Source organism: Triturus cristatus, chromosome 5_1 (assembly GCF_964204655.1).
Source record: "Triturus cristatus chromosome 5_1, aTriCri1.1, whole genome shotgun sequence".
NCBI lineage: Eukaryota > Metazoa > Chordata > Amphibia > Caudata > Salamandridae > Triturus > Triturus cristatus.
The window spans coordinates 494,189,009-494,202,080 of NC_140587.1; the positions used below are offsets into that span (position 1 = coordinate 494,189,009).

Below are 13,072 nucleotides of genomic sequence, written 5' to 3' on the forward strand. Positions count from 1 at the left end.
TTGGGTCTCTCTGGGGCTAACGGACTGTTTGGTGTGCATTGCATTTAAGTTAAGTGTGTCATAGTCATTCCTTCGTTTCCTTTTCCTCCCACAACAGATTGATGATGGTTGACTGCTCATTTCCCAGATGAAGTGTTTGTCTTTGTCAAACCTTTCTCCAAATTCCCTTTCCCATCCATTCATCAAACCTCTAACCCTCTTCCCCTGGGCTGGGTGATTTATTGAAGTGTGACTTTATAATTTACACCATTAATTGATCACACACTTGGTGGGGTGGATGTGGTGAAAGCAACACCAACACCAACTCAGTGCAGGATTTTCAGTTCTACTTCTATTACCGAAATATTAGCCCACACTGGCCCATATACACACTCAAGCATAAAAGTGATCGATATTTTAGATACTGAAGAACATTATTCCACAGCACCATCATCATTCAGGCATTGTGTGTTGCGTTACGTAAACGCTTAACCAATAACCATGTCCACTCCAGTCCTCTTCATGATTAGAGTGTCAGTTTTGTTTTAATTTAAATACTAGTTCATCAAACCATTCCTCTGAATAACTTAGTATTGCTTGTTATATTTCTCCTATCAGGTATTTTTTTGTTGTGTAGTAGTCTAGTCTCAATTGTTTGTAATTTTGTAAAGCTATGATATAATAATATTTAACCCACAAACTCAGTTTTTATTTCAATTTAGTTGCCTGCGATGACTAATCCTTCTGATTAAAATCCTACAGCTAGAGTTCATCTAGGTGGGAGTGGAACCTCACTTCTGATTCCATCACTGTTGTTAATGTGCTGGCCTGCTACTACTACCACCACCATGGAACCTTGGGAAATCCTGCAGCCCTTGCTTTATCTATTTGTAAGAGAACTATGGTTCATTGTTCTACTAAGTTGTAGACAATAAAGGCAATGGCTACACCCCCCCCTTAGTTGTCAATATAGTTGCGGACTGCAGAGACTAGAAGAGTAGTGGGATAAGGGTACCACATAGACATAGCGCATACCTAGTTGTTGTTATACACTATCAGCAAACAGGTTGTGCTAAAAGGCAGCAGCGAAAAGTAAAACACTCCCAAAAACCTAGATTTGAGGCATAAATAATGTAACATATATATTTATTATTTAACCCAAACAATAAAAAACCCACCCCTTAAACCTGCCACAACAACTGGCCCACCCCTCATCCCAAACAAACGAAATATCCCCGTCTAATCATTGTCCAACCAAAATGCCTATTGTCTGGAAGAAAAGTAGTCCAAACTGTAACAGCCCTGATCCCAATTCCCACATCTGCACACTCTCCACCCACAACAATAACCAAGTCCCACCAACAAAAACAAAAGTTAAAACAGGGGCAGAGGGCACTACTAGGCATGGTGGGCCATGCTCAGGAGCTCAATACGGTGCCTCTTCATTTGACTCTGCCGGGCTTCCATCATGCCAGCCTTGAAAGGACGTGGCATAGTAAATTCCTGTCTGAGTGGGGGGCAGCAGTGAATGATGATTGGTGGTGTGCAGCTGCCAGCGGACTGCGGCACCGATGTTGAGAATGAGACGAAGCTGGAGGTGCTGGTTCAGGGGCCCTGGGCAGCTGCCTTCTCCTCCTCCTCCTCCAGGGCTATCAGCCGCTGGTACTCGGTCCTAATCACCTCCTGCTTTTGCTGCCACAGCTAGAAAGAAAAAGAAACTAATTGTAAACAATGCTCTGTGCAAAAAAACTTGTTTAAAATTATGTAGTAGGTCGCACAGTAGCACTACATTGATGGTCTCCTAGGGCCATTCGATTTGATGTGATTGGAGTCACAGCCATTACCCGCACATGCCTCTCATAAAACTAAAGGCAAAGGACAAATGCACTAACTGTCTGAAAGTAATTAAGACAGAATAAACACAACAGCACACCAGTTTAAAAAAAACTGCTGTTTTTTTCTTTTGAAGGATTTCAAAGTAAAAAGTAACTAAACAGACACTTTGGGGCCGATTCCGATCTGGGTCGGAAGGGCACCGAACGCGATCCAGATGGAAAAACTACGAGCCGTACGCGTATTCTCCGTCCGACTCGTACAGCTGTACGAGCGAGCAAGTACGATGCGAGCTATGTGAGATTCATGCACCGAGTCGTTTCTGGGTCCGAACCGCTCCGTACGTCTCGGTCGGAAGCTAACCGTGGCGTGCAATGGATGCGATTTACAACCGAGCCAGTACGATGCACGCGTCGGACAGCCTGTGCGAGCCGGAGTGTCCGGCTCGCAAAAGCTCCCGGAGTCGGACTTCGGGGTTCCACGTCAGACCCCCTGACACCCGCAGCCCTACGACTCGGACACAGGGGGAGACCTATGGGTCTCCCCAACACAGGCATGTACCGCGCAGATGGCACCGACGCATACCCACTGTAGGGGCGCACTTGTTCGAGACGCTCCCATTCAGTCAATGGGAGCGCATGTACGCGTCGTACAACTGGCTCCCATTGACTTCTATGGGAGTCCGACTGAACCAAGTCCGACAGCATATATGCGCATCGTACTCGCTCGGTCGGACTGTAGGGGTCCGACTCGGTCGGAAAACACTCCGGATCCGACTCGGTCGGAGTGCTTTCCGACCCGGATCAGAATCGGCCCCTTTGTGTGGAAAAATAAAAATAAATTACCTCCCATTAATGAGAAAGGCATTATGCATTATGGAGTACAAGTATTCTCTCACTTGTTGTGCTAAATTAGTTAATCGAGGTATGCCTTAGCTGGCGGCCTAGTTGTGCTCGTTCTTAATCGTACTTTGCTTATCTCTGCTGTCTGCAACTGGAGCAGCTGAAATAGACAATTATCTTATTCCAATGGCCTTACTCCTCTCCAAAATGCCTTTCAATGTTACCCTCAATACAAAGCAGATGAATAACATGAATAATACATGTCACATATAAAATAAATCAATCGTGTGGACATCCTATCTGCTGTATGTAGAGAGTGGGAAAAGCAATGTACTGCAGTACAGGGAAGGGATTAAGGAAAGGGATATAGCTTTGGCACATTCGTAACATACTATCCCATCCACATAAGACAAGCAATTATCCATTCATCATTGCATTGTTCTTCCAGTATTCTTAATCTTCACCCTTGGCTTTGATATGCACCACTTAAGCTTTACATTCTCAATCCACTCTTTCACCATAGAAAACCATCCATCCCTATATATCCAATCAAGACATCCATCCAAACATAGCTGCCAATGAACCATTTACACACTCATGCATCCTTTCACCCAAATCACCCATCCTGCTTTGGCTTTAACCCACCCAAGCATTCCTTTCACCCACCCTGGCAGACATCTTTTCACCCATACCCTTTAACGGGGAACAGCCATTACAACGCGGGTTTTACCACGCGTTGCTATTACATCGCATGCGTTACAACGCATGCGATGTTACAACGCGTGGTAAAACCACGCATACCATTACATCGCATGCGCTTTTACAACGCATGCGATGTAATGTGGCGGCTATCCAAGTTGTTGTGAGGAAACTGAGGCTGTTTCCTCACAACGACGTGGACCTCTGACGACGCAGGAAGCAGGAACCGGGAGCAGAGACGGCGACGCTGGACCCACGAGCAAAGAGGTAAGGCTGATTGTGCTTAGGGTGGGGGTAGTGGTTTAGTGTAGGGTAGTGTAGTGTAGTGTAGGGGTGGGAGTAGTGTGGGTAGTGTCGTAGTGTTTTAGGGTTTAGGGTAGTGTAGGGGTGGAAGTAGTGTGGGTAGTGTTGTAGTGTTTTAGGATAGTGTAAGGGTGGGAGTAGTGTGGGTAGTGTTGTAGTTTAGTAGTGTTTTAGGGTTTAGAGTAGTGTAGGGGTGGTAGTAGGTTGGCTAGTGTAGTGTTGGGGTGGGAGTAGTGTGGGTAGTGTAGTAGTGTTTAAGGGTTTAGGGTAGTGTAGGGGTAGGAGTAGTGTGGGTAGTGTTGTAGTGTAGTAGTGTTTTAGGGTTTAGGGTAGTGTAGGGGTGGGAGTAGTGTGGGCAGTGTTGTAGTGTAGGGGTGGGAGTAGTGTGGTTAGTGTTGTAGTGTAGTATTGGTTTAGGGTAGTGTAGGGGTGGGAGTAGTGTGGGTGGTGTAGTAGTGTTTTAGGGTTAGGGGTTATGTAGGGGTGGGAGTAGAGTGTTGTGTAGGGGTAGGGTTGTCACTTACCTTGCATACTTTTACCACGAATATAGCTTTACCACGCATGCCTTTGCGTTGTAATGGCATGCGTGGTAAAGGCATACTCGTGGTAAAAGTATGCGATGTAATGACATGCGATGTCATTGACATTGCGTAGTAATACCCGCGTTGTAATGGCACGCGTGGTATTAGTATGCGTTGTATCGTCATACATCCCCCTTTAACCCACCCAGGCAGGCATCCTTTCACCCATATACATATATACCCTTTCATCCATCCTTCACCCAGCCATGCAGATTCCTATCATCTTCACCCACCTATATGCATCCTTTCACCCATGCATCCTTTCACTCATATTACATACATTTCACCTATCCTTTCCCCTTCCATGCCTGTTATCCCTTCCACATCAACCCATCAACCCATCATTGTTAAAGTTAATTTATGAACCTTCATCTGCTGAGTTGGAGATAGAAGAGGACGTAACTACTCAACTCCAGTTGTATCTATTAGCTAAAAGCGGGGTGTTCACAAATCAACGCCCTTGCAGTGAGTATATTCCTATTTGTCAATAAGGAAGCAGTGTGACTTACTGCTGCCCATCCTTGCTGTCGCTGGGACTCCCCCCTCGGTGACCGCTGCCTTGTCCCCTACACTGGTGTTTTTGGAGCATGCCCCGTCACTGGTGGTCTGTGCAGCTAGAAAAAACATTAAACATTTTAGATGCCAAATATGCCTGGGCCTATTCTTTTTAAAGAAAATAATAACCATAAAACATCACTACAGTTCGGTTACAGTATCTTCTATCAAAAATTTAAAACATCAGGTTTGAATTGTGTTGGTCGGCAATGTTTGAAACGCCAGGTAGACAAGCCAACCAAAACGTTTTGTAATGAAGGTGCAGAGCTATGATGAATCTGTGTGTTTTTTTTTTTTTTTTTTTTTTAAAAACCTTTATTACAATTTCGAAAAGATACAAGTATGGGCCTACAACCAACAGGCCGGCCGCTAAACGCAGTGTAAACCTAGGTACGACTTAACATTCACATCAATAAAGCAACAAAAGAGTTACTAAAGTGCTAATCATCGCAGTCAGCCGCAGCCGCAGTCCATAAACAAACAGGAAAGGTTTCATATTTTTGAAAAACAGAAAACATCAAACACACAAGGCAGAGGAAGTTAATAACAGGAACATGTGCTCCCCGTATCGAGGGAGTAAACCAACCCGGGTAAACAGAGGGGGGGGGAGGGGGGCAAGGCAGAAGAGACAAATTCGCATGTCGCAGGAGCATACAGAAATGCGGGGGCTAGGGAGACAGAGCGGCATCCATCTCACGCGTCTGGGGCGGGGCGCAAATACCTCCACGATAGGAGTTCCAGGGACCACACACCTTAATCCACTTCCCAGGCTTACCTCTCGCCACATACACCGTTTTCTCTCTAAACATACACCAGTCCATGTGTTCCTTCCACTCGGAGACCGTTGGCGGCTTCTGGGAGCCCCACAATTGTGCAATGTCACGCTTCGCTACCATATAGCCTAGAGTCACCCATTGCGTCTGCATCACATTGTAATCAGTCGGCTCCCAGACATTCAGCAAACATCTTCGTGCCTCCGGCAACAAGGCAACATGCGTGACTTCTTCTAACACCGCATGCACTCTGCACCAAAACCGAGTCACCTCCGGACACTCCCACAAGATATGGAGAAAAGTCCCCAGTAGCCCACAGCCTCGCTTACACAAACCATCCACCGAATACCCCATGCGCATCAAACCAGGCCCCGTGACGTACACTCTATGTAGTATCTTAAGCTGGACGAACCGCAATCGGGCCGGGATAGCCACCTCTTTCGGGGAGGCCACCGCTGACACCCAATCCTCGTCGTCCAGCTCTAAACCGTCGGCAATCCATGTCTCCCGCAATGAGGCCAGCAAACCCATTCGATCATTGATAAGTTTTTTATAAATCAACGAAATGGTGCTATCCAGCACATAGCCGTCCAATACTCTGTCTTCCAACGGGGAATGCTCCGGAATAGCCGCCACGTCTGAAAACACGGAACACAAGGCATGATGAACTTGAACATACCGATAGTATTCCCTATCATTCAACTGGTATTCCGTTTTCAGCATGTCGAACGTCTTAAATTTCCCTTTCGTCCAGAGATCTCCTACCGTGCTGATACCAATCGTATCCCACTTCTCAAAGCCTTTCGTAGTATACAGATAACCCAAACGCTGGGACGCGTACAATGGCGTAGCCCGAGTCAAGCGATCCCTCCACCCCATCGCCGCATTTGCTGCATGCCACACCTGCACCGTGACCCGCGTCGGGCCCGTCAACCGCGCATCAAGGGACCCCGAGTATAGTGCTCGATTATAGTCTCTGCCTGGCAGTAGCAATTTGTCCATCTCAAAAGCCGGGTTCAAAGCAGGGCCATACATCCCGTGATTGACGGCAGCCAACTGGGAGGCCCAGTAATATCGCTTAATGTCAGGGAGAGCGACCCCCCCGTCATACCACGGTAGGGTCAGTTTGGCAAGAGCAATCCGCGGCCGCCCATCCCAAAACAATCGACGCTGGAGACACTCCACCTCCCGAAAATAACGGGCCGGCACTACGTCCATAGTGTTCTGCAGGGCGTACAAAAAGCGTGGTAGCGACATCATTTTGAACAATGCTGCCCGGCCGAGCGGCGAGAGCGGCAGCCGCCGCCAACCCGCCACATCCGCCCTTAGGCGCTGAAGGGGGGGGAGAAGATTCCGCTCATACCGGGCCACCGGATCCAGGGTTATAAAAATACCCAAATACGTGAACCCCGACTCCGCAATCTGGATAGGGCACCCCCGCGGAAGGGGGGGGCCTCCCCGGAGAGAGCGTATACACAAGACTTGGCCCAGTTAATTACCAATCCGGAGTTGCGACCAAAGGAGCTCAACACATCCACCAATACAATGAGCGATTTGCGCGGCGATGCAAGATACAAGAGGATATCGTCCGCGTATAGGGAAACACGTATTCTGGCGTCTATCTAAGGCCACGTATCGAGGGGTGCCACCGCAACCATTCCGCAAGGGGCTCCAAACAAAGCGCAAAGAGAAGAGGCGACAATGGACATCCCTGTCGGGTGCCCCTGCCCAAAACAAAGGGAGCCGACACCCGTCCGTTGACCACTACCTGTGCCAGTGGGTTGTCATAAAGCAATTTCACCCAACCGATAAACCCCGGGCCAAACCCAAACTTCGCCAATGCCGCCCAGATGTACGGCCATTCCAAGGTGTCAAACGCCATGGTAGCGTCCAAGGACGCCAAGATGGCCGGCTCACGAATGAATGGCGCGCGAGCAAGGACGCCATGCAGTCGCCGCAGGTTCAAAGCGGTATTGCGATGGGGTATAAAACCGGATTGATCCTGATGAATCAGGTCGCCCACAACCCGGATCAGACGATTGGCCAGTACCTTGGCGAGGATTTTGGGCTACGCGTTTAACAAAGAGATAGGCCTGTAAGAAGTACACCGATCCCGCGGCTTCCCTTCCTTATGGATAACAACAATAGTAGCAAGACGTTGGTCAGAAGGGAGGGAGCCCGCCGCCTGAGCCTCAAGGAACATGTCCCGGAGATACGGGGCAATCGCATCTGGGCGCAGCTTATACAATTCGATGGGAAGTCCGTTAGGACCCATGGCCTTACCCGAGGCAATGGAACGAATGGCCAAAGCAATCTCATCTGGCGATAGGGCCGCATCCATCAATACTTTATCCTCATCAGATAGGGAAGGCAGAGTAATGTCTCGAAGCAGCAGTCGAGAGTCTTCCTCCGATCGCTCTGAGACCGGAGAGTAGACCCCGTGAAAATACTCCGCAAAGCAATCAACAATGTCACCGGGGTCCGTCACACGCACACCATCCACCCTCTCAATCTCTGGCACCACTCGACTCGCTCTCTCCTTCTTATCCAACCAGGCAATCAACTTCCCGGCCTTATCACCCATATCGTACAATCGCCCCTGTTGCTCCCTGCTCATACTCCTAGCAGATTCAGTAACTAGCGCCTTATAGTCGGCCTGCTTAAGCTCCAGCACATGCAATCTGTCATCCGTAACACTTTGCTCCAAATCACTCTCCAACTCGGAGATCTCATTTTCTAGCCGAACAACCTCCTGCGCCTCGCATTTTTTGGTATGGGAAATGAGGGATAGGGCCTGGCCCCGGAGCACCGTCTTAAAGGCCTCCCAAAGGGAGATGTCGGAAGACACCGACCCCACGTTATCATTAAAATAGTGTTCCAAAGACTTAACCAGGTCTGCACGAATCGTGGGGTTCCGGAGGTACCAGGGGTTGATCGGAGCCACCCTCCCCTCCGCCTCCAGGGCGATATCTAGGTGCAGCAAAAGGGGGGAGTGATCAGATATACCGCACGCCAAATGTCGCACCTCTCCGATCATCCCCGCCTGGGCCGCAGGCACTAGCATATAGTCAAGCCTCGAAAGACTACCGTGGGCCCCGGAGTGGAAGGTATATTGCGCTTGTCCAGGGTGTTTCAACCGCCAGCAATCTATCAGTCCTAGGGTATCCAGAAAGCCCCCCAGCCAGTTCTGGGCCCGAGGGAGGTCCCTAGGGGGGTATCGATCCTCAACTCCGGAAACCACCGCGTTAAAGTCCCCCCCCCCAGTACCAACACCCCCCCCGGGAGCCTAAGCAGCAGGCGCCCCAAATCAGCATAGGTGGCCGTCTGCAGGCCCGGCGGCACGTAGACCGCGACCAGCGAAATCAACTTACCCTCCCACCTCTCCACCAGCGCAGTGTAGCGCCCTCTGTCGTCGTGGAGCACCTCATCCACCACCAGCGGGAGAGAGGTCCTGACTAGGATGCCCACTCCCCTCGAGCCAGAGGTGAAACCAGAATGGGCCAGGAGGCGATATCCTCGTCTGTTCATGGCATGAAAAGAGTTCCCTATGAGGTGCGTTTCCTGCAAGAACACAATGTCAGGCGAAATACGTTTCAAGAACTGCAGGACTACCCCCCGCTTTATCCTGTCCCCCAGCCCATTCACATTCCAGGAAAGAAGTCTCAGTCCCCTACCCCCCATCCCTCCCAGCACAAAATATCCCCCTCCCGGGGAGCACAATCATAATAGCACAGCAAAAAATATTACCCCGCCTTGTGAAACAAACAAACAAACCCCAACCCCCCCCATCAACCCCAACAAAACTCCCCCCTCCCTGCACCCCTGCGTGAGCCCAAACAGCCCCCCCAACGTGCAGTGTGCCTGTCGCCCCAATATGAAAGAAAGGACAAGAAAAAACCCCAGAAGGAGGAAAGGGCCCCAGCAAGCCCCCCGCAACCTCCAGATACCACGGGGCAAAGGGTTACAAACTGGAGTCCAGTGCAGCCACAGGTGCAAAACGTTACCAATACAGTCCATCACCAGGATCACAGTTCCATTCCTACTCCGTCAAACCCTCTCCGCTCTCCGCCATCCGACCCTCCCTATCCCGACTCTTGGGCAGGGCATCCAGCCACTCTCCCACCGCCGCCGGCCGGTCGAAGAAGTGGGAGCGCTCATCTAACTCGACCTGCAACCTAGCCGGGAATAGCATCGCATACTTGAACTCCATGTCTCTCAAGCGCCGTTTGATGGCCGAGAATCCCATCCGTTGCTTCTGAACCGCTTGCGTAAAGTCTGGGTAAAAGCTAACATTAGAGTTCTCAAATCGTAATGGCCCAGCCACCCTCGACGCCTGCAGGATAGCGTCTCTATCCCGAAAATTAAAAAGTCGGGCAATGATAGGCCGCGGGGGGGCACCCACCTTGGGCGCACCCCCCGGAATCCTGTGGGCCCGTTCCACAGCGAAGAACTTGCTCAGCCCTTTGGGTGCTAGATGAGTCACCACTAGATCCTCCACAAAAAGATCCACAGCAGACTCCTCCGATCGTTCGGGCACGCCGATAATGTGGACGTTATTCCGTCTGGCCCTGCCTTCGGAGTCCTCAAGGCGACGATCGGTCAGGTCACTGGCGAGCTGCAACCTCCGCACCGTCGTCTGCAAAGTGGCCACATCCACCGTTAGGCTCGACGCTGCTTGGGCCAATGAGTCGACCCGGTCATTGGTTTTCGACAGGTCCGCTCTAACCAGGGTGACATCAATCAGCACCGAGTCCAATTTGTTAGCCAGAGTATCCAATTGCTGGTTCACAGTCACCTTCATCTCCTCAATGGCCCCCATGACATCCAACAGGGTCAATTCGGATGATGCGCCCGAGGCCTCCTTGGGCGGCTCAGGCGATTTATGCGATCCACTAGGGGATCCCTTTGGCTGCGCATAGCGGTCCATATTGTTGGCCTGGGAATAGGCTCCCCTCCGGGTAGATTTGGGTTTCAGTTTGTCGCCGTCCACTCTCGTCGTCATCCTCAGTGATCAGCAAGGTCAGCACCCTCCAGCACCCGGAGGAAGGCCAGGAGATCCGGGCCGCTAACTGAAAGAGGCCCGTTTACAGTTCAAGACTAGGCCTTGCACTCCGTACACTGCGCAGCTCTCCCAATGTCCCACGCATCAGTTTCGGTAGCTCAACTCGAAACCGAAAGTGAAAGCACGGGGTCCGGGGCAGGCCCAGCCTGGCATGCCGCTGTTGTTCAATTCGCAGCCGGGCACCTCACCAACCCGAGGTCGGCACCAAGGCCGGAGAAGGCCACAAACTTCAGATCGCCAAAAAACACGTTCCCGGAGTCCAATTTCGATTTGGAAAACGAGTGGCACCTTAGCGCAAGATCATAAACAAAAGCCCGTCGAAAAAATCAGGATTATGACAGGATAGACGTGGGAGGTTGCGGAGGCCCTCGGGAGCCACAAGCCTACGCGGCCATCTTGGTTGCGCGCTAGGCTCCTCCGAATCTGTGTTATTGAAGCGCAATGATGTGGTGCAATAATTGGTCAATGAAGGACATATGATCCTAGTTGGCAAATGCAATGGGGCCGTCCTCCTCATACTTTCAGCCATGATGCACGGTCATTAACTGCTTGCATACTATGATAATAATACGCACACAACATTAAGGGGTCCACCATAACCATGGCTACTCTCTAGTTTTACTGTTTGAGCATGAGCAAGAAAAAGAAAGCTTTCTCAACAAACATGCGCAGAATACCTTAATTGGGCATGCAGTCTTCACGGTAGAGTACCTGACCTAAAACGGGTTCTCTGAGTCCTACAGTACCACCATCTCACAAGATATATATAGGGGGAGAGGGAAAGCTTACTGACAAAGCAGAAGAAAAAGGAAGCTACAGACAGGCTAGTACAGATAGTTTGAAGTCAAGTACATAAACTTCAAATATAGAAAATAAATAAATAAGATAATGCGGGGATAAAAAGTATTAAGGGAACAGATAAATTGAAGAGGAGTTAGAAAAAATTAGGAGACAGGCACAGTAAAAAGGAAAAAAAATCATTCTAAATTTGGAGCGGTAAAAGTTAGGGAAATAATAATAATATTAACAACAGGAGGACTTACTTGGCCAGCAGAGTCATCTCCAGCAGCACTCGGGAAGGCCCCTTCAGCTCCCTCACCCACCGGTGCCTCGGTGGTATTCCTCTTGCCACTGAATGCTCATGTCTGAAATAAACAAAATAAAATTAAAACAAAGATTAGTGGTACAGTTGATCTCCCAAAAAATATTTTGACAGGGAGAGGTAAATGGTGTAACATTTAACTTTTGTAAACCATATCTCCTCTCCTATTAGTATCGTGGACCTATTCCTAATATTCTAACCCTATTCCAAATTTCCTAAACTACATTTTGGAAGTAGTAATAAATTGTAACAAATAAGCTTTCCTTCTCATCTCATTCTCTCAACCTCTCAACCCCCTTTGACGGGCCAACTCAGTCTACATTTTCTTAAATGTATAGATTCATGCATACTACACATCACTGGAAAATTGCTTGGGGTTGGGACTGTATGAACTACAAAAAAAGAAAGGCACAGAGATTGCACTAAATCACTAATAATAACTACCACTATCTTAGAGACAGGACAGAGGAGTCTCTGCATGACTTCTTAAATAATGAGCTTAAGCGAGCACCAACGAGTAGGATTAGTTAGAGCTGCCGAGCACCTATCTAGATGATGAACACATAATATTTGTAACAAACTTCACTTGCCTGAGTGTAAGCATGCACCATGCTTTCTATTTGGGATTTTTTTTTAGCATAGCACAACAAAGAAATAATTATTACTCATTAAGAACCGTGACTTCCACGCCCAGCAGGCCGAGCAGGTCCTGATCCTTATCTTGGAGGTTTGCTCACAGGTGACTCCAGAGCTGCAACACACAGCCTGGTGCGACCTCTCCCATTGCTACCAATGATCCCGGAGGCCATACCCACTTCCTGACCTGTCACCTGCTGCCAAGGTAGAGGGGAGATGGCTCTGCACGTAAAAAACAAATGCTGCAACCTCCACCTTGGAAAAATGGCACGGGGCTGCTCCCCCTTAGGCTGTCGCTGACTGAAAGATAGGCAGTTGGTTCTAACTCAACGCCCCTATGTGGTTCAGGGGAGCCTGGGGCTGCTGCTCCTCTGCTCTGCCATGGCCCTGGGTGGGGGAGGGGAAGAGAAGAAACAAGAAGGATCAAGAAGGAAGGAAGGAAAAAAAGAAGAAAGTAAAGTGAAACTGAAAACAATTTGAAAAAATGTAAAATACAAAAACACAAAAACACAGGGTAAGGTATTAAATAAAAATGAGAGGTAGTTAACTTGCATAGGGGTAGGAGTAAAGAGATTGGCAGGGATTGGAAAAGTAGGGCCCAGCACCATAAACAGAGCCAAAAACAAGATGGCTACGTAAACTCCGCCCGTGCTTAATAATGTGGGGCAATTTATTAGCTCCCCGATTTGCTAATGGGGATCACTTTA

At 49.2% G+C, this 13,072-nt stretch overlaps 1 long non-coding RNA gene across 3 annotated transcripts in view; it reads right to left on the bottom strand.

Annotated features, from left to right (window-relative positions):
• Window positions 1–1,145: 1,145 nt before the first annotated feature.
• The window catches only part of LOC146831116 (uncharacterized), a 127,787-nt gene continuing 115,860 nt past the window's right edge, over window positions 1,146–13,072 (bottom strand). The window contains exons 2-5 of one of the 3 annotated variants that reach the window (XR_014961236.1): window positions 11,671–11,772; window positions 8,937–9,126; window positions 4,747–4,851; window positions 1,146–1,680 (exon numbers count right to left, since the gene is read on the bottom strand). This is a non-coding gene — a long non-coding RNA (uncharacterized LOC146831116). The remainder of the gene's footprint in view (window positions 1,681–4,746; window positions 4,852–8,936; window positions 9,127–11,670; window positions 11,773–13,072) is intronic. The other 2 variants (XR_014961237.1, XR_014961238.1) reach the window with 2 other exon arrangements.